The sequence below is a fragment of the Drosophila simulans genome, unplaced genomic scaffold (genome assembly GCF_016746395.2).
Source record: "Drosophila simulans strain w501 unplaced genomic scaffold, Prin_Dsim_3.1 Segkk39_quiver_pilon, whole genome shotgun sequence".
In the NCBI taxonomy this organism is placed as follows: domain Eukaryota; kingdom Metazoa; phylum Arthropoda; class Insecta; order Diptera; family Drosophilidae; genus Drosophila; species Drosophila simulans.
In genome coordinates this window covers 15,311-32,741 of record NW_025416835.1, presented here as the reverse complement: position 1 = coordinate 32,741, position 17,431 = coordinate 15,311, and the positions used below count along the sequence as shown (strand labels likewise).

The 17,431-nt window shown below is 41.0% G+C and overlaps 4 non-coding genes across 4 annotated transcripts; 3 read left to right on the top strand and 1 right to left on the bottom strand.

The window, feature by feature from the left end:
* Positions 1–650: 650 nt before the first annotated feature.
* LOC120285521 lies at positions 651–2,645 on the bottom strand. Its single transcript, XR_005544811.1, has one exon. It is a non-coding gene; the product is annotated as a small subunit ribosomal RNA (ribosomal RNA).
* Positions 2,646–8,465: 5,820 nt separating this feature from the next.
* On the top strand, positions 8,466–10,460 carry LOC120285520. The gene has a single exon (XR_005544810.1). It is a non-coding gene; the product is annotated as a small subunit ribosomal RNA (ribosomal RNA).
* Positions 10,461–11,149: 689 nt separating this feature from the next.
* Positions 11,150–11,328, top strand: LOC120285526. Its single transcript, XR_005544815.1, has one exon. It is a non-coding gene; the product is annotated as a 5.8S ribosomal RNA (ribosomal RNA).
* A 394-nt stretch (positions 11,329–11,722) lies between these two features.
* Positions 11,723–15,684, top strand: LOC120285522. The gene has a single exon (XR_005544812.1). It is a non-coding gene; the product is annotated as a large subunit ribosomal RNA (ribosomal RNA).
* The last annotated feature ends 1,747 nt before the right edge of the window (positions 15,685–17,431 follow it).

The following is a 17,431-nucleotide window of genomic DNA, read 5'->3' as shown; positions in this document are numbered from 1 at the left end:
TGAAAGAAATTAAAAATACACCATTTTACTGGCATATATCAATTCCTTCAATAAATTTATTTTTATACCTAAAATAAATGTTGCGAAATGTCTTAGTTTCATATAAGCATTATGTATCATAATAATCTGGTTATGGTTTGCTATTTTGGGTGACACATACTGCAAAATTTATATAAAACATTAACCTGATGGATGACAGGTACAAACATTGTATATTTTAGGTTGTTGCATTAGCCAACGTATGCTCATAACATAGATGAACAATACATATTCGCAACGCGTGTATATTATGGTCCATATACACACAAACTTATTTCGATTACCACATTCAAAATTATTTTAATTTTAATTCGACTTCCACTTTCGAATTTAGTTTAGTTTCTTCGATTTCCATTTTCGAGAATTTGTTTTTATAGGAAACGCCGTTGTTGTAGTAAGTACTGCCACAAATACGCACAACAACATTAATAATGTTAAAGTCTTTTTATGAGGTTGCCAAGCCCCACATATAAATAAAATAAAAGCCATCTACATTTTATTTTCACTTTAACTTTTGATTCCGTAGAATCATTTTGTAATATTTTTATTTTGGTAAATTGTATTTATTTGTATTATAACAAATGTTTATTAACGGTAAGGATATTATACAATAATGATCCTTCCGCAGGTTCACCTACGGAAACCTTGTTACGACTTTTACTTCCTCTAAATAATCAAGTTCGGTCAACTTTTGCGAAACAACCGTAACACGCAAGGCGTCACAGTGATCACGTCCGGAGACCTCACTAAATAATTCAATCGGTAGTAGCGACGGGCGGTGTGTACAAAGGGCAGGGACGTAATCAATGCGAGTTAATGACTCACACTTACTGGGAATTCCAAGTTCATGTGAACAGTTTCAGTTCACAATCCCAAGCATGAAAGTGGTTCAGCGGTTTACCCGGACCTCTCGGTCTAGGAAATACACGTTGATACTTTCATTGTAGCGCGCGTGCAGCCCAGGACATCTAAGGGCATCACAGACCTGTTATTGCTCAATCTCATTATTGCTAGACGCAATTTGTCCATTTAAGAAGCTAGTGTCCTTATAATGGGACAAACCAACAGGTACGGCTCCACTTACATAAACACATTCAAACACAATAAACATTTTACTGCCACCATGAATGAAGGCTACATAAGCTTCAGCACCATAATCCTGAAGATATCTATTTAATATATTTGAGTCTCGTTCGTTATCGGAATTAACCAGACAAATCACTCCACGAACTAAGAACGGCCATGCACCACCACCCATAGATTCGAGAAAGAGCTATCAATCTGTCTTACACACTTATGTTCGGACCTGGTAAGTTTTCCCGTGTTGAGTCAAATTAAGCCGCAGGCTCCACTCCTGGTGGTGCCCTTCCGTCAATTCCTTTAAGTTTCAGCTTTGCAACCATACTTCCCCCGGAGCCCAAAAGCTTTGGTTTCCCGGGAAGCGACTGAGAGAGCCATAAAAGTAGCTACACCCAATTGCTAGCTGGCATCGTTTATGGTTAGAACTAGGGCGGTATCTGATCGCCTTCGAACCTCTAACTTTCGTTCTTGATTAATGAAAACATCTTTGGCAAATGCTTTCGCTTAAGTTAGTCTTACGACGGTCCAAGAATTTCACCTCTCGCGTCGTAATACTAATGCCCCCAAACTGCTTCTATTAATCATTACCTCTTGATCTGAAAACCAATGAAAGCAGAACAGAGGTCTTATTTCATTATCCCATGCACAGAATATTCAGGCATTTGAAGCCTGCTTTAAGCACTCTAATTTGTTCAAAGTAATAGTACCGGCCCACAATAACACTCGTTTAAGAGCACTAGTGCAGGTTTTTAAATAGGAGGAACATATGAAAAAATACAAGTATTTAATCACATATAAGAACTCCACCGGTAATACGCTTACATACATAAAGGTATAGTACTAACCACAATTGTAAGTTGTACTACCCGTATGAAGCACAAGTTCAACTACGAACGTTTTAACCGCAACAACTTTAATATACGCTATTGGAGCTGGAATTACCGCGGCTGCTGGCACCAGACTTGCCCTCCAATTGGTCCTTGTTAAAGGATTTAAAGTGTACTCATTCCAATTACAGGGCCTCGGATATGAGTCCTGTATTGTTATTTTTCGTCACTACCTCCCCGAGCTGGGAGTGGGTAATTTACGCGCCTGCTGCCTTCCTTAGATGTGGTAGCCGTTTCTCAGGCTCCCTCTCCGGAATCGAACCCTGATTCCCCGTTACCCGTTGCAACCATGGTAGTCCTAGATACTACCATCAAAAGTTGATAGGGCAGACATTTGAAAGATCTGTCGTCGGTACAAGACCATACGATCTGCATGTTATCTAGAGTTCAACCAATATAACGATCTTGCGATCGCTTGGTTTTAGCCTAATAAAAGCACATGTCCCATAAGGTTCATGTTTTAATTGCATGTATTAGCTCTAGAATTACCACAGTTATCCAAGTAACTGTTAACGATCTAAGGAACCATAACTGATATAATGAGCCTTTTGCGGTTTCACTTTTAATTCGTGTGTACTTAGACATGCATGGCTTAATCTTTGAGACAAGCATATAACTACTGGCAGGATCAACCAGAATAATGTTTTTCCTTCATATTCCATTCATATTTTTTGAATCGAAATAAGCAATATAATAGATATATGGATTTTTCACTTTATATAATTCCATGATTTTTATTATATTGAATAAAATTCAATATTTCGCCTTTGGGTAAAATTTTAAATATATATTTATAAGTAAAATATCCATTCGATTACGGCCATTTTTATATAGCATTCGTAATCCATAATTTCATTTTTAATTTATACTTGTTTTACCAATATAACAAGAATTTCATATAATTATTGTAATATATATGTTTCTATAATTATATCTTTTTATATATACATATTTCATTATAAAATATCATTTTATTTCCAACATACATAATTATTGTATCCACACATGTACAATTTTTGTTTAACCAATATAAATATTAAGTTAAATCATTTGCATTTTGAAGATAAATTTAAAATTTATCTCTTTTCATATATCTCTCTGGTAATATATAACATAAAACCAAGCGCATATGATAATATTTCCACATTTAATATATAATTTTATATTTCTTTCATAAGAATCCATATTTGTATTATACCGTAACGATATAATAATCCAACTATACGGCAGGTAATAAATAAATATTTGCCTGCCTCCAAAAATTAACGATAATATATGGAAACGATTTGTTATTCTATATATAATAGAAACTTGACTTTTGTTTCAACGATATTATCTAAAAAGCGTATATTCCTATTATCCGCGGAGCCAAGTCCCGTGTTCTATAGAACTGAGAAACAAATTTGTACGGATAATAATATACTTTATTGTATGTAACCAATATAAACATAATCCGAAATAAATATTTCGAATAATGCGGGAGGTCGGCAACCACTGCCTACCTATAGTAGTTTTTGAACCCGCTGTCGTCAAAGCGGGTATTTTCAATTCCGTTTGCCACCCAACATACGGGCTATTCTCTTATATATTAAGAGATTATATGAACATTTCATTTTTTTTTCCATTATTCATATATAATTTTTTTTTTTTTTTTTTTTTTTTTTTTTAGCGTGCGTTTATTTATTTAAAATCTGTCCTAGTGGACAATAATTAAATGGTTTTGCGGGGGAACATTAGCTTAAGGGATACTATTGTACATGTATTTGTGGCGGGTTTTATATGTGTTGTCTATTGTTGTGGAAGATCGAGAGGGTGTCTCCTCATGAGACGTCTGCTTGTTTGGCTATTGTCTAACAGGTTGGTGGCGAGGTGGTTAGGGTGGTTTTCGAGCCTTTTCAGGTATCTCTCGCTGAGCCTGGAGATTTCATCAGCGACTTGTGGGATTCCAAGTTCCCTATGTATGGCGACATTCTCGTGGTAGGGATGCGCATTACAGGCAATTCTCAAGCACCTATTCTGGAACCGCTGTATACGCAGGCGATTCGTGTGGCTTGCCGTGCCCCATAGCTGTATCCCGTAGGTCCAGATGGGCTTGAGAATTGCCTTGTACACCAGGATTTTGTGGTTCTGCCTTAGCTTGGACCCTCTCCCAATAAGCCAATGCATCTGCCTCAGACGCGCATCGGCCTGTATGCGTTTGCTGACGATGTGGGGACGCCAAGTGAGCCTGCGGTCCAGGGTAAGTCCTAGGTACTTGGGTGCGGGTGCGTTGGGAATGATGACTCCGTTTAGCGTGACCGGTGGGCAGTCTCCTCTCCTTAGTGCAAATGTTGTTTGGGTAGATTTTTCCGCGTTCACTACGATGTTCCACCTGCTGAGCCAGGGATGTAGCGCGTCCATTTGCCTTTGGATTGTTTCGGAGGCTTCTCGTGGGTCGGATGAGGAGGCGAGGAAAGCCGTGTCATCTGCATAAGTCGCTATAGTTAGGTTCCTGGAGGGGATTATGGGAAGGTCTGCGGTGTAAAGGGTGTACAGTATTGGTCCGAGCACACTGCCTTGCGGAACTCCAGCTCTGATCAGTCTGGGTAGGCTTATTGCACTTCCGCATCTGACTTGGAATGCTCTTCCCTCAGTGTAGGATTTGAGGAGGGTAAAATGGGGGCTTGGGAGGTAGGATTTGAGTTTATGGAGGAGTCCAGGATGCCAAACTCTGTCGAATGCCTGCTTCACGTCGAGCATTACAGCGCAGCAGTATTTCTTTTGCTCGAATGCCTCGAGGATCCGTTCGACTAGCCGGTGGCATTGCTCTGGTGTTCCGTGGGAGCGCCTGAAGCCAAACTGGTGATCGGGGATCAAACCAGCCTCATCCAGTACTGGCAATACTCTGCGCAAAAATACTCTTTCGAGTATTTTGGAGAGGATTGCCAGCAAACTAATCGGACGATAGGAGGCGAGATTGGCTTCAGGCTTACCAGGCTTGAGGAGGACAATAACCTCTGCTCTTTTCCACTCTTCCGGGAAGTACCCTAGCCGGAAGCAGCTGTTGTAAATGCTGGCCAGCATTTGTGTGCAGCGGAATGGGAGCATTTTTAGGGCCGCCGCATCTATACGATCCAGGCCTGGAGATTTGTTGTTCTTCAGTAGAGCAATCTCCTGCGCAACTTCCTCAGGGTCGACTGGTTCCAACGGGGGACCGGGAGAGCTTGGGCTATTGAGAAACCGGGCTGTTTCAGCATGTTCTTCGGCAGTGCAGCAGTCGAACGGAGAGAAGGCGTTGTAAAGGTGTTCGGCGAAAGCTTCTGCTCTTTCAGCATCCGAACGGCACCAGGATCCATCTGCTTTGCGCACTGCGGAAACCTTTTTGGCTGGTCGTTTAATGTGGCGGGTGACGTTCCACAGATTGTGGTCTGGGTCCCCGGGAGAGAGTTCCTCGAGGAATCTGAGGAAGGAGTCCTGGCGTAGGCTGGAGATCTTGTCCTTCAACTCCTTTGTGGCGTGATTGAGCGCTGTTTTGTCTCTTGGATTGCGCGTCAAGAACCAAACTCTCCTGAGACGCCTCTTCTCAGTCACGAGTGCCGCAATTTCCGGGGACCAGAGGTGGAGGTCCCTGCTAGGTGTTCTCGCAGTCTTTGGTGGCGGTGGGCTTGCGAATTCCGCAGCGTTTTGCATCTGCCTGGTGAGATTCCCGATAGCTTCATCAATGTTCCTGGGTGTGTTGAGGATGGGGTTCGGATTGACGGTGGAGAGCATCCAGGACGCGAACTTGGCGGCGTCGGTATATTTTCCAGTGAGCCTTCTGAGCGGGGTTTTCCTGAGGACTGGCGTGTTGATTAGCACGTTTATTGCACAGTGGTCTGACAGGAGGTCAGCATTTGTTGTGCAGCTGATCTTCGCATGCCCTATGCCTTTCGACACAGCAAAGTCCAGCAGGTCTGGAGTCTTGAGGGGATTCGTTGGCCAGTGAGTGGGCTCGCCAGTGGAGTGGCAGTCCAGTCGGTGGCGTTGCAGGTACCCAAACAGAGTTTTCCCTTTGGGGTTGTTGGCGCGCGATCCCCACCAAGAATGTTTGGCGTTATAATCTCCAGCTGCTATGAAGCGGGGCCCAAAATGCTCGAAGAACTCACTGAGGTGAGATGCTGTTATGCGGTATCTGGGGGGAAAGTAGACCGCTCCAATGTCTAAATCTCCTTGCGGGCTGACAATCCTGATGACAGGACATTGTGCCCAGTCTTGCTGAAACGCGGGCAGCTCTAGGTATTGAATACCGCTCCTGATGAGGATGGCTGCTCCACCGCGTGCTCTGCCAGAAGGATGGTCTGCATGGATGAGGTCATATCCGCTGATATTAAAGTGGGATCTGGGGGAGAAGTGGGTTTCGGCTACGAGTAGGATATCGATCTGGTGGGTCTTCAGATGGTGCTCGACTATGGCCTTGCTGTTCTGCAGGCCGTTCGCATTCCAGACGACTAGGTGGAGCTTTAGTTGCATGACTTGCTGTTGAGAATGGTGGCCACCAGCTGTGTCATCTGGGTGAACATGCGCTCCATCATCCTTTCCATCATTCCTTCCATGCGAGCGAACATCGCTTCTATCTGACCGGAGTGTGGGGTTTCTGTTTGGGTTTGGACTGGGGTTGTGGGATTCTGCGGTGCTGCGTGCACTCCGTTGAGGGCGTCTCGGTAGCTCCTGCCAGAGGTGACGTTTGGTGATGCCACGGGCGGCGCCTTGTTAGCATTAGCGACGGGCCTTGTTTTCGGAGCAGCGAGTGCTTTGGCCCTTTTGTATGCAGGGCATCCCTTGAAAGACGCAGGATGGTCCGCCTGGCAGTGGAAGCAGCACGCTTTGTCGTCCTCCCTCTTCTCACATGCCCTCGATTCGTGAGGGCCTCCACACTTTACACATCGGTATTCCAGGAAGCAGTAACGCTGTGTATGACCGAATCCTTGGCACCTGAAGCATTGAGGCACGTCGTTGAACTTCTGCGGCGGTTCAATGGTTACTACCGACCTGCAGATCCGCTTGACTTGGTAGACGTCTTAGTTGTTGCTGGAAGGCTCCAGGTTGGCGAAGAATATTCCCAGCGGTTCTTTAGTTCTTCTGCCAATGGGATTGTGCAGATCTCTAACAGCGTGCCCTTGTCTGCGAAGGTCTTCAATGATTTCCTCACGATCGGTGGAGTGGTGGAGTCCTTTGATGACAACCTTGTATGCACGTTCATCTTTCGGCTGGAAAGTCCGATGCCTCTTGTTTTGGGCCACAAGTTGGAGACGCAGAGCTGTATAGGACTCTTTGTCCGGCATCATGACACGTACGTTGTTGCCATTCACGGTCTTGTAGGTAAAATTGTTCTTCGGGCCTACAAGAGTCGTGATCATCTTGACGAGTGCCGAGATGTTGGTCACATCGGGGATAAAAATCGGAGGTGGCTTGATGGTCTTCGGGGTGGGCTTTGGTTTCTCGGGGGTCTTGGGCTTGGAATCATCTTTAGGTCCGGGTTCGTCATCAGAGCTCTCTTGGTCGTACTCGTCTTCTTCGGTCGAGAGTAAAGCGAAGGCGTTGTTGGCGAGCTTCTTGCGCAGAGCTGCGCTAGTGCTTGGCTTATCTTCCAGCTCCTCTCCCTGTGCTTTCTTTGCCGGTTTTCGCTTTATCTCGCCCGGCTCTGTATGCGAGGTGCTTCCCTCGCTGCTGGAGCTGCTCTTGCGTGTTCTCAGAGCCTTTTTGCGTGGTGTTGTTCCAAGCTTGTGGGTGCGCGGGGGGGCCTGCCAGTCCATCTTCTCCAAAGTTGATAAGGAGTGAGGAGGGGGGGGGGGGGGAAGCTGGGCACCGTAAGCCGGTGAGCCAGGCAGCACGTGGCTGCTGCTTTGCAATTATACCGCTGCTTCGAGCACTGGGTTTTTTGCGCTGATAACACGCACACTCGGGTGTGCGATGGTGTTAGTGCGAACTACCGTTAGGTACGTTGGCTGGGCCAATCAAAACGCGCGACAAGATCACGCGACGCGAAGTGGCTGGGCACAAGTAACGGGACTTACAACTGTGAACAATTTGCTAACAATTTGCTAACAATTTGCTGTCGATCCGCAGGCACGTCTGCACTCGTCGAGTGTTCGATCGCGACTGGAAATAAAATGATATTTTATAATGAAATATGTATATATAAAAAGATATAATTATAGAAACATATATATTACAATAATTATATGAAATTCTTGTTATATTGGTAAAACAAGTATAAATTAAAAATGAAATTATGGATTACGAATGCTATATAAAAATGGCCGTAATCGAATGGATATTTTACTTATAAATATATATTTAAAATTTTACCCAAAGGCGAAATATTGAATTTTATTCAATATAATAAAAATCATGGAATTATATAAAGTGAAAAATCCATATATCTATTATATTGCTTATTTCGATTCAAAAAATATGAATGGAATATGAAGGAAAAACATTATTCTGGTTGATCCTGCCAGTAGTTATATGCTTGTCTCAAAGATTAAGCCATGCATGTCTAAGTACACACGAATTAAAAGTGAAACCGCAAAAGGCTCATTATATCAGTTATGGTTCCTTAGATCGTTAACAGTTACTTGGATAACTGTGGTAATTCTAGAGCTAATACATGCAATTAAAACATGAACCTTATGGGACATGTGCTTTTATTAGGCTAAAACCAAGCGATCGCAAGATCGTTATATTGGTTGAACTCTAGATAACATGCAGATCGTATGGTCTTGTACCGACGACAGATCTTTCAAATGTCTGCCCTATCAACTTTTGATGGTAGTATCTAGGACTACCATGGTTGCAACGGGTAACGGGGAATCAGGGTTCGATTCCGGAGAGGGAGCCTGAGAAACGGCTACCACATCTAAGGAAGGCAGCAGGCGCGTAAATTACCCACTCCCAGCTCGGGGAGGTAGTGACGAAAAATAACAATACAGGACTCATATCCGAGGCCCTGTAATTGGAATGAGTACACTTTAAATCCTTTAACAAGGACCAATTGGAGGGCAAGTCTGGTGCCAGCAGCCGCGGTAATTCCAGCTCCAATAGCGTATATTAAAGTTGTTGCGGTTAAAACGTTCGTAGTTGAACTTGTGCTTCATACGGGTAGTACAACTTACAATTGTGGTTAGTACTATACCTTTATGTATGTAAGCGTATTACCGGTGGAGTTCTTATATGTGATTAAATACTTGTATTTTTTCATATGTTCCTCCTATTTAAAAACCTGCACTAGTGCTCTTAAACGAGTGTTATTGTGGGCCGGTACTATTACTTTGAACAAATTAGAGTGCTTAAAGCAGGCTTCAAATGCCTGAATATTCTGTGCATGGGATAATGAAATAAGACCTCTGTTCTGCTTTCATTGGTTTTCAGATCAAGAGGTAATGATTAATAGAAGCAGTTTGGGGGCATTAGTATTACGACGCGAGAGGTGAAATTCTTGGACCGTCGTAAGACTAACTTAAGCGAAAGCATTTGCCAAAGATGTTTTCATTAATCAAGAACGAAAGTTAGAGGTTCGAAGGCGATCAGATACCGCCCTAGTTCTAACCATAAACGATGCCAGCTAGCAATTGGGTGTAGCTACTTTTATGGCTCTCTCAGTCGCTTCCCGGGAAACCAAAGCTTTTGGGCTCCGGGGGAAGTATGGTTGCAAAGCTGAAACTTAAAGGAATTGACGGAAGGGCACCACCAGGAGTGGAGCCTGCGGCTTAATTTGACTCAACACGGGAAAACTTACCAGGTCCGAACATAAGTGTGTAAGACAGATTGATAGCTCTTTCTCGAATCTATGGGTGGTGGTGCATGGCCGTTCTTAGTTCGTGGAGTGATTTGTCTGGTTAATTCCGATAACGAACGAGACTCAAATATATTAAATAGATATCTTCAGGATTATGGTGCTGAAGCTTATGTAGCCTTCATTCATGGTGGCAGTAAAATGTTTATTGTGTTTGAATGTGTTTATGTAAGTGGAGCCGTACCTGTTGGTTTGTCCCATTATAAGGACACTAGCTTCTTAAATGGACAAATTGCGTCTAGCAATAATGAGATTGAGCAATAACAGGTCTGTGATGCCCTTAGATGTCCTGGGCTGCACGCGCGCTACAATGAAAGTATCAACGTGTATTTCCTAGACCGAGAGGTCCGGGTAAACCGCTGAACCACTTTCATGCTTGGGATTGTGAACTGAAACTGTTCACATGAACTTGGAATTCCCAGTAAGTGTGAGTCATTAACTCGCATTGATTACGTCCCTGCCCTTTGTACACACCGCCCGTCGCTACTACCGATTGAATTATTTAGTGAGGTCTCCGGACGTGATCACTGTGACGCCTTGCGTGTTACGGTTGTTTCGCAAAAGTTGACCGAACTTGATTATTTAGAGGAAGTAAAAGTCGTAACAAGGTTTCCGTAGGTGAACCTGCGGAAGGATCATTATTGTATAATATCCTTACCGTTAATAAACATTTGTTATAATACAAATAAATACAATTTACCAAAATAAAAATATTACAAAATGATTCTACGGAATCAAAAGTTAAAGTGAAAATAAAATGTAGATGGCTTTTATTTTATTTATATGTGGGGCTTGGCAACCTCATAAAAAGACTTTAACATTATTAATGTTGTTGTGCGTATTTGTGGCAGTACTTACTACAACAACGGCGTTTCCTATAAAAACAAATTCTCGAAAATGGAAATCGAAGAAACTAAACTAAATTCGAAAGTGGAAGTCGAATTAAAATTAAAATAATTTTGAATGTGGTAATCGAAATAAGTTTGTGTGTATATGGACCATAATATACACGCGTTGCGAATATGTATTGTTCATCTATGTTATGAGCATACGTTGGCTAATGCAACAACCTAAAATATACAATGTTTGTACCTGTCATCCATCAGGTTAATGTTTTATATAAATTTTGCAGTATGTGTCACCCAAAATAGCAAACCATAACCAGATTATTATGATACATAATGCTTATATGAAACTAAGACATTTCGCAACATTTATTTTAGGTATAAAAATAAATTTATTGAAGGAATTGATATATGCCAGTAAAATGGTGTATTTTTAATTTCTTTCAATAAAAACAATATTGACATTATATAAAAATGAATTATAAAACTCTAAGCGGTGGATCACTCGGCTCATGGGTCGATGAAGAACGCAGCAAACTGTGCGTCATCGTGTGAACTGCAGGACACATGAACATCGACATTTTGAACGCATATCGCAGTCCATGCTGTTATGTACTTTAATTAATTTTATAGTGCTGCTTGGACTACATATGGTTGAGGGTTGTAAGACTATGCTAATTAAGTTGTTTATAAATTTTTTATAAGCATATGGTATATTATTGGATTAAATAATGATTTTATTCATAATATTAAAAAAGAAATGAAAAACATTATCTCACATTTGAATGTGAAAAACGAAGAGAAATATTTTCTTTTTCAATCAAATAATACTGAGAAATGTCTAGCATAAAAAATTGAAATATTTTTCATCTAGAATTGTCTCTTATTAATGATTCGAAAAAAAAAAAACTTGGTTATGTTATTATTCTTCGTTGGTTCGTTAAATGGATAAAAAATAACTTTGCTTACAAGAACTATTGGAACTATTTATAACGAATTTAATTGATTGTTTTATCATTTATATATAAAGAATTTATGGCAAAATATAGTTATATATACAACCTCAACTCATATGGGACTACCCCCTGAATTTAAGCATATTAATTAGGGGAGGAAAAGAAACTAACAAGGATTTTCTTAGTAGCGGCGAGCGAAAAGAAAACAGTTCAGCACTAAGTCACTTTGTCTATATGGCAAATGTGAGATGCAGTGTATGGAGCGTCAATATTCTAGTATGAGAAATTAATGATTTAAGTCCTTCTTAAATGAGGCCATTTACCCATAGAGGGTGCCAGGCCCGTATAACGTTAATGATTACTAGATGATGTTTCCAAAGAGTCGTGTTGCTTGATAGTGCAGCACTAAGTGGGTGGTAAACTCCATCTAAAACTAAATATAACCATGAGACCGATAGTAAACAAGTACCGTGAGGGAAAGTTGAAAAGAACTCTGAATAGAGAGTTAAACAGTACGTGAAACTGCTTAGAGGTTAAGCCCGATGAACCTGAATATCCGTTATGGAAAATTCATCATTAAAATTGTAATATTTAAATAATATTATTAAGAATAATGTGCATTTTTTCCATATAAGGACATTGTAATCTATTAGCATATCCCAAATTTATCATAAAATATAACTTATAGTTTATTCCAATTAAATTGCTTGCATTTTAACACAGAATAAATGTTATTAATTTGATAAAGTGCTGATAGATTTATATTATTACAGAGCGTTAATTTTTCGGAATTATATAATGGCATAATTATCATTGATTTTTGTGTTTATTATATGCTCTTGTATGATTAACAATGCGAAAGATTCAGGATACCTTCGGGACCCGTCTTGAAACACGGACCAAGGAGTCTAACATATGTGCAAGTTATTGGGATGTAAACCTAATAGCGTAATTAACTTGACTAATAATGGGATTAGTTTTTTAGCTATTTATAGCTAATTAACACAATCCCGGGGCGTTCTATATAGTTATGTATAATGTATATTTATATTATTTATGCCTCTAACTGGAACGTACCTTGAGCATATATGCTGTGACCCGAAAGATGGTGAACTATACTTGATCAGGTTGAAGTCAGGGGAAACCCTGATGGAAGACCGAAACAGTTCTGACGTGCAAATCGATTGTCAGAATTGAGTATAGGGGCGAAAGACCAATCGAACCATCTAGTAGCTGGTTCCTTCCGAAGTTTCCCTCAGGATAGCTGGTGCATTTTAATATTATATAAAATAATCTTATCTGGTAAAGCGAATGATTAGAGGCCTTAGGGTCGAAACGATCTTAACCTATTCTCAAACTTTAAATGGGTAAGAACCTTAACTTTCTTGATATGAAGTTCAAGGTTATGATATAATGTGCCCAGTGGGCCACTTTTGGTAAGCAGAACTGGCGCTGTGGGATGAACCAAACGTAATGTTACGGTGCCCAAATTAACAACTCATGCAGATACCATGAAAGGCGTTGGTTGCTTAAAACAGCAGGACGGTGATCATGGAAGTCGAAATCCGCTAAGGAGTGTGTAACAACTCACCTGCCGAAGCAACTAGCCCTTAAAATGGATGGCGCTTAAGTTGTATACCTATACATTACCGCTAAAGTAGATGATTTATATTACTTGTGATATAAATTTTGAAACTTTAGTGAGTAGGAAGGTACAATGGTATGCGTAGAAGTGTTTGGCGTAAGCCTGCATGGAGCTGCCATTGGTACAGATCTTGGTGGTAGTAGCAAATAATCGAATGAGACCTTGGAGGACTGAAGTGGAGAAGGGTTTCGTGTGAACAGTGGTTGATCACGAGTTAGTCGGTCCTAAGTTCAAGGCGAAAGCCGAAAATTTTCAAGTAAAACAAAAATGCCTAACTATATAAACAAAGCGAATATAATACACTTGAATAATTTTGAACGAAAGGGAATACGGTTCCAATTCCGTAACCTGTTGAGTATCCGTTTGTTATTAAATATGGGCCTCGTGCTCATCCTGGCAACAGGAACGACCATAAAGAAGCCGTCGAGAGATATCGGAAGAGTTTTCTTTTCTGTTTTATAGCCGTACTACCATGGAAGTCTTTCGCAGAGAGATATGGTAGATGGGCTAGAAGAGCATGACATATACTGTTGTGTCGATATTTTCTCCTCGGACCTTGAAAATTTATGGTGGGGACACGCAAACTTCTCAACAGGCCGTACCAATATCCGCAGCTGGTCTCCAAGGTGAAGAGTCTCTAGTCGATAGAATAATGTAGGTAAGGGAAGTCGGCAAATTAGATCCGTAACTTCGGGATAAGGATTGGCTCTGAAGATTGAGATAGTCGGGCTTGATTGGGAAACAATAACATGGTTTATGTGCTCGTTCTGGGTAAATAGAGTTTCTAGCATTTATGTTAGTTACTTGTTCCCCGGATAGTTTAGTTACGTAGCCAATTGTGGAACTTTCTTGCTAAAATTTTTAAGAATACTATTTGGGTTAAACCAATTAGTTCTTATCAATTATAACGATTATCAATTAACAATCAATTCAGAACTGGCACGGACTTGGGGAATCCGACTGTCTAATTAAAACAAAGCATTGTGATGGCCCTAGCGGGTGTTGACACAATGTGATTTCTGCCCAGTGCTCTGAATGTCAAAGTGAAGAAATTCAAGTAAGCGCGGGTCAACGGCGGGAGTAACTATGACTCTCTTAAGGTAGCCAAATGCCTCGTCATCTAATTAGTGACGCGCATGAATGGATTAACGAGATTCCTACTGTCCCTATCTACTATCTAGCGAAACCACAGCCAAGGGAACGGGCTTGGAATAATTAGCGGGGAAAGAAGACCCTTTTGAGCTTGACTCTAATCTGGCAGTGTAAGGAGACATAAGAGGTGTAGAATAAGTGGGAGATATTAGACCTCGGTTTGGTATCGTCAATGAAATACCACTACTCTTATTGTTTCCTTACTTACTTGATTAAATGGAACGTGTATCATTTCCTAGCCATTATACGGATATATTTATTATATCTTATGGTATTGGGTTTTGATGCAAGCTTCTTGATCAAAGTATCACGAGTTTGTTATATAATCGCAAACAAATTCTTTAATAAAACGATGCATTTATGTATTTTTGATTTGAAAATTTGGTATAACTCCAATTACTCAGGTATGATCCAATTCAAGGACATTGCCAGGTAGGGAGTTTGACTGGGGCGGTACATCTCTCAAATAATAACGGAGGTGTCCCAAGGCCAGCTCAGTGCGGACAGAAACCACACATAGAGCAAAAGGGCAAATGCTGACTTGATCTCGGTGTTCAGTACACACAGGGACAGCAAAAGCTCGGCCTATCGATCCTTTTGGTTTAAAGAGTTTTTAACAAGAGGTGTCAGAAAAGTTACCATAGGGATAACTGGCTTGTGGCGGCCAAGCGTTCATAGCGACGTCGCTTTTTGATCCTTCGATGTCGGCTCTTCCTATCATTGTGAAGCAAAATTCACCAAGCGTTGGATTGTTCACCCATGCAAGGGAACGTGAGCTGGGTTTAGACCGTCGTGAGACAGGTTAGTTTTACCCTACTAATGACAAAACGTTGTTGCGACAGCATTCCTGCGTAGTACGAGAGGAACCGCAGGTACGGACCAATGGCACAATACTTGTTCGAGCGAACAGTGGTATGACGCTACGTCCGTTGGATTATGCCTGAACGCCTCTAAGGTCGTATCCGTGCTGGACTGCAATGATAAATAAGGGGCAATTTGCATTGTATGGCTTCTAAACCATTTAAAGTTTATAATTTATTTTATAAACGACAATGGATGTGATGCCAATGTAATTTGTAACATAGTAAATTAGGAGGATCTTCGATCACCTGATGCCGCGCTAGTTACATATAAAAGCATTATTTAATACAATGACAAAGCCTAGAATCAATTGTAAACGACTTTTGTAACAGGCAAGGTGTTGTAAGTGGTTGAGCAGCTGCCATACTGCGATCCACTGAAGCTTATCCTTTGCTTGATGATTCGATAAATAAATGATTTTTTCCTGTAGCCAAACACCTCGTCATCAATTTAGTGACGCATATGATATTGTCCCTATCATATAATTTTTGATATAAAGACTTTAAAGAATTGTATCAAGTTGCCAAACACCTCGTCATCAATTTAGTGACGCATATGATATTGTCCCTATCATATAATTAATATAAAGACTTTAATGAATTGTGTCAAGTTGCCAAACACCTCGTCATCAATTTAGTGACGCATATGATATTGTCCCTATCATATAATTAATATAAAGAATTTTAATGAATTGTGTCAAGTTGCCAAACACCTCGTCATCAATTTAGTGACGCATATGATATTGTCCCTATCATATAATTTTTGATATAAAGACTTTAAAGAATTGTATCAAGTTGCCAAACACCTCGTCATCAATTTAGTGACGCATATGATATTGTCCATATCATATAATTAATATAAAGACTTTAATGAATTGTGTCAAGTTGCCAAACACCTCGTCATCAATTTAGTGACGCATATGATATTGTCCCTATCATATAATTTTTGATATAAAGACTTTAAAGAATTGTATCAAGTTGCCAAACACCTCGTCATCAATTTAGTGACGCATATGATATTGTCCATATCATATAATTAATATAAAGACTTTAATGAATTGTGTCAAGTTGCCAAACACCTCGTCATCAATTTAGTGACGCATATGATATTGTCCCTATCATATAATTTTTGATATAAAGACTTTAAAGAATTGTATCAAGTTGCCAAACACCTCGTCATCAATTTAGTGACGCATATGATATTGTCCATATCATATAATTAATATAAAGACTTTAATGAATTGTGTCAAGTTGCCAAACACCTCGTCATCAATTTAGTGACGCATATGATATTGTCCCTATCATATAATTTTTGATATAAAGACTTTAAAGAATTGTATCAAGTTGCCAAACACCTCGTCATCAATTTAGTTGCGTGCGTTTATTTATTTAAAATCTGTCCTAGTGGACAATAATTAAATGGTTTTGCGGGGGAACATTAGCTTAAGGGATACTATTGTACATGTATTTGTGGCGGGTTTTATATGTGTTGTCTATTGTTGTGGAAGATCGAGAGGGTGTCTCCTCATGAGACGTCTGCTTGTTTGGCTATTGTCTAACAGGTTGGTGGCGAGGTGGTTAGGGTGGTTTTCGAGCCTTTTCAGGTATCTCTCGCTGAGCCTGGAGATTTCATCAGCGACTTGTGGGATTCCAAGTTCCCTATGTATGGCGACATTCTCGTGGTAGGGATGCGCATTACAGGCAATTCTCAAGCACCTATTCTGGAACCGCTGTATACGCAGGCGATTCGTGTGGCTTGCCGTGCCCCATAGCTGTATCCCGTAGGTCCAGATGGGCTTGAGAATTGCCTTGTACACCAGGATTTTGTGGTTCTGCCTTAGCTTGGACCCTCTCCCAATAAGCCAATGCATCTGCCTCAGACGCGCATCGGCCTGTATGCGTTTGCTGACGATGTGGGGACGCCAAGTGAGCCTGCGGTCCAGGGTAAGTCCTAGGTACTTGGGTGCGGGTGCGTTGGGAATGATGACTCCGTTTAGCGTGACCGGTGGGCAGTCTCCTCTCCTTAGTGCAAATGTTGTTTGGGTAGATTTTTCCGCGTTCACTACGATGTTCCACCTGCTGAGCCAGGGATGTAGCGCGTCCATTTGCCTTTGGATTGTTTCGGAGGCTTCTCGTGGGTCGGATGAGGAGGCG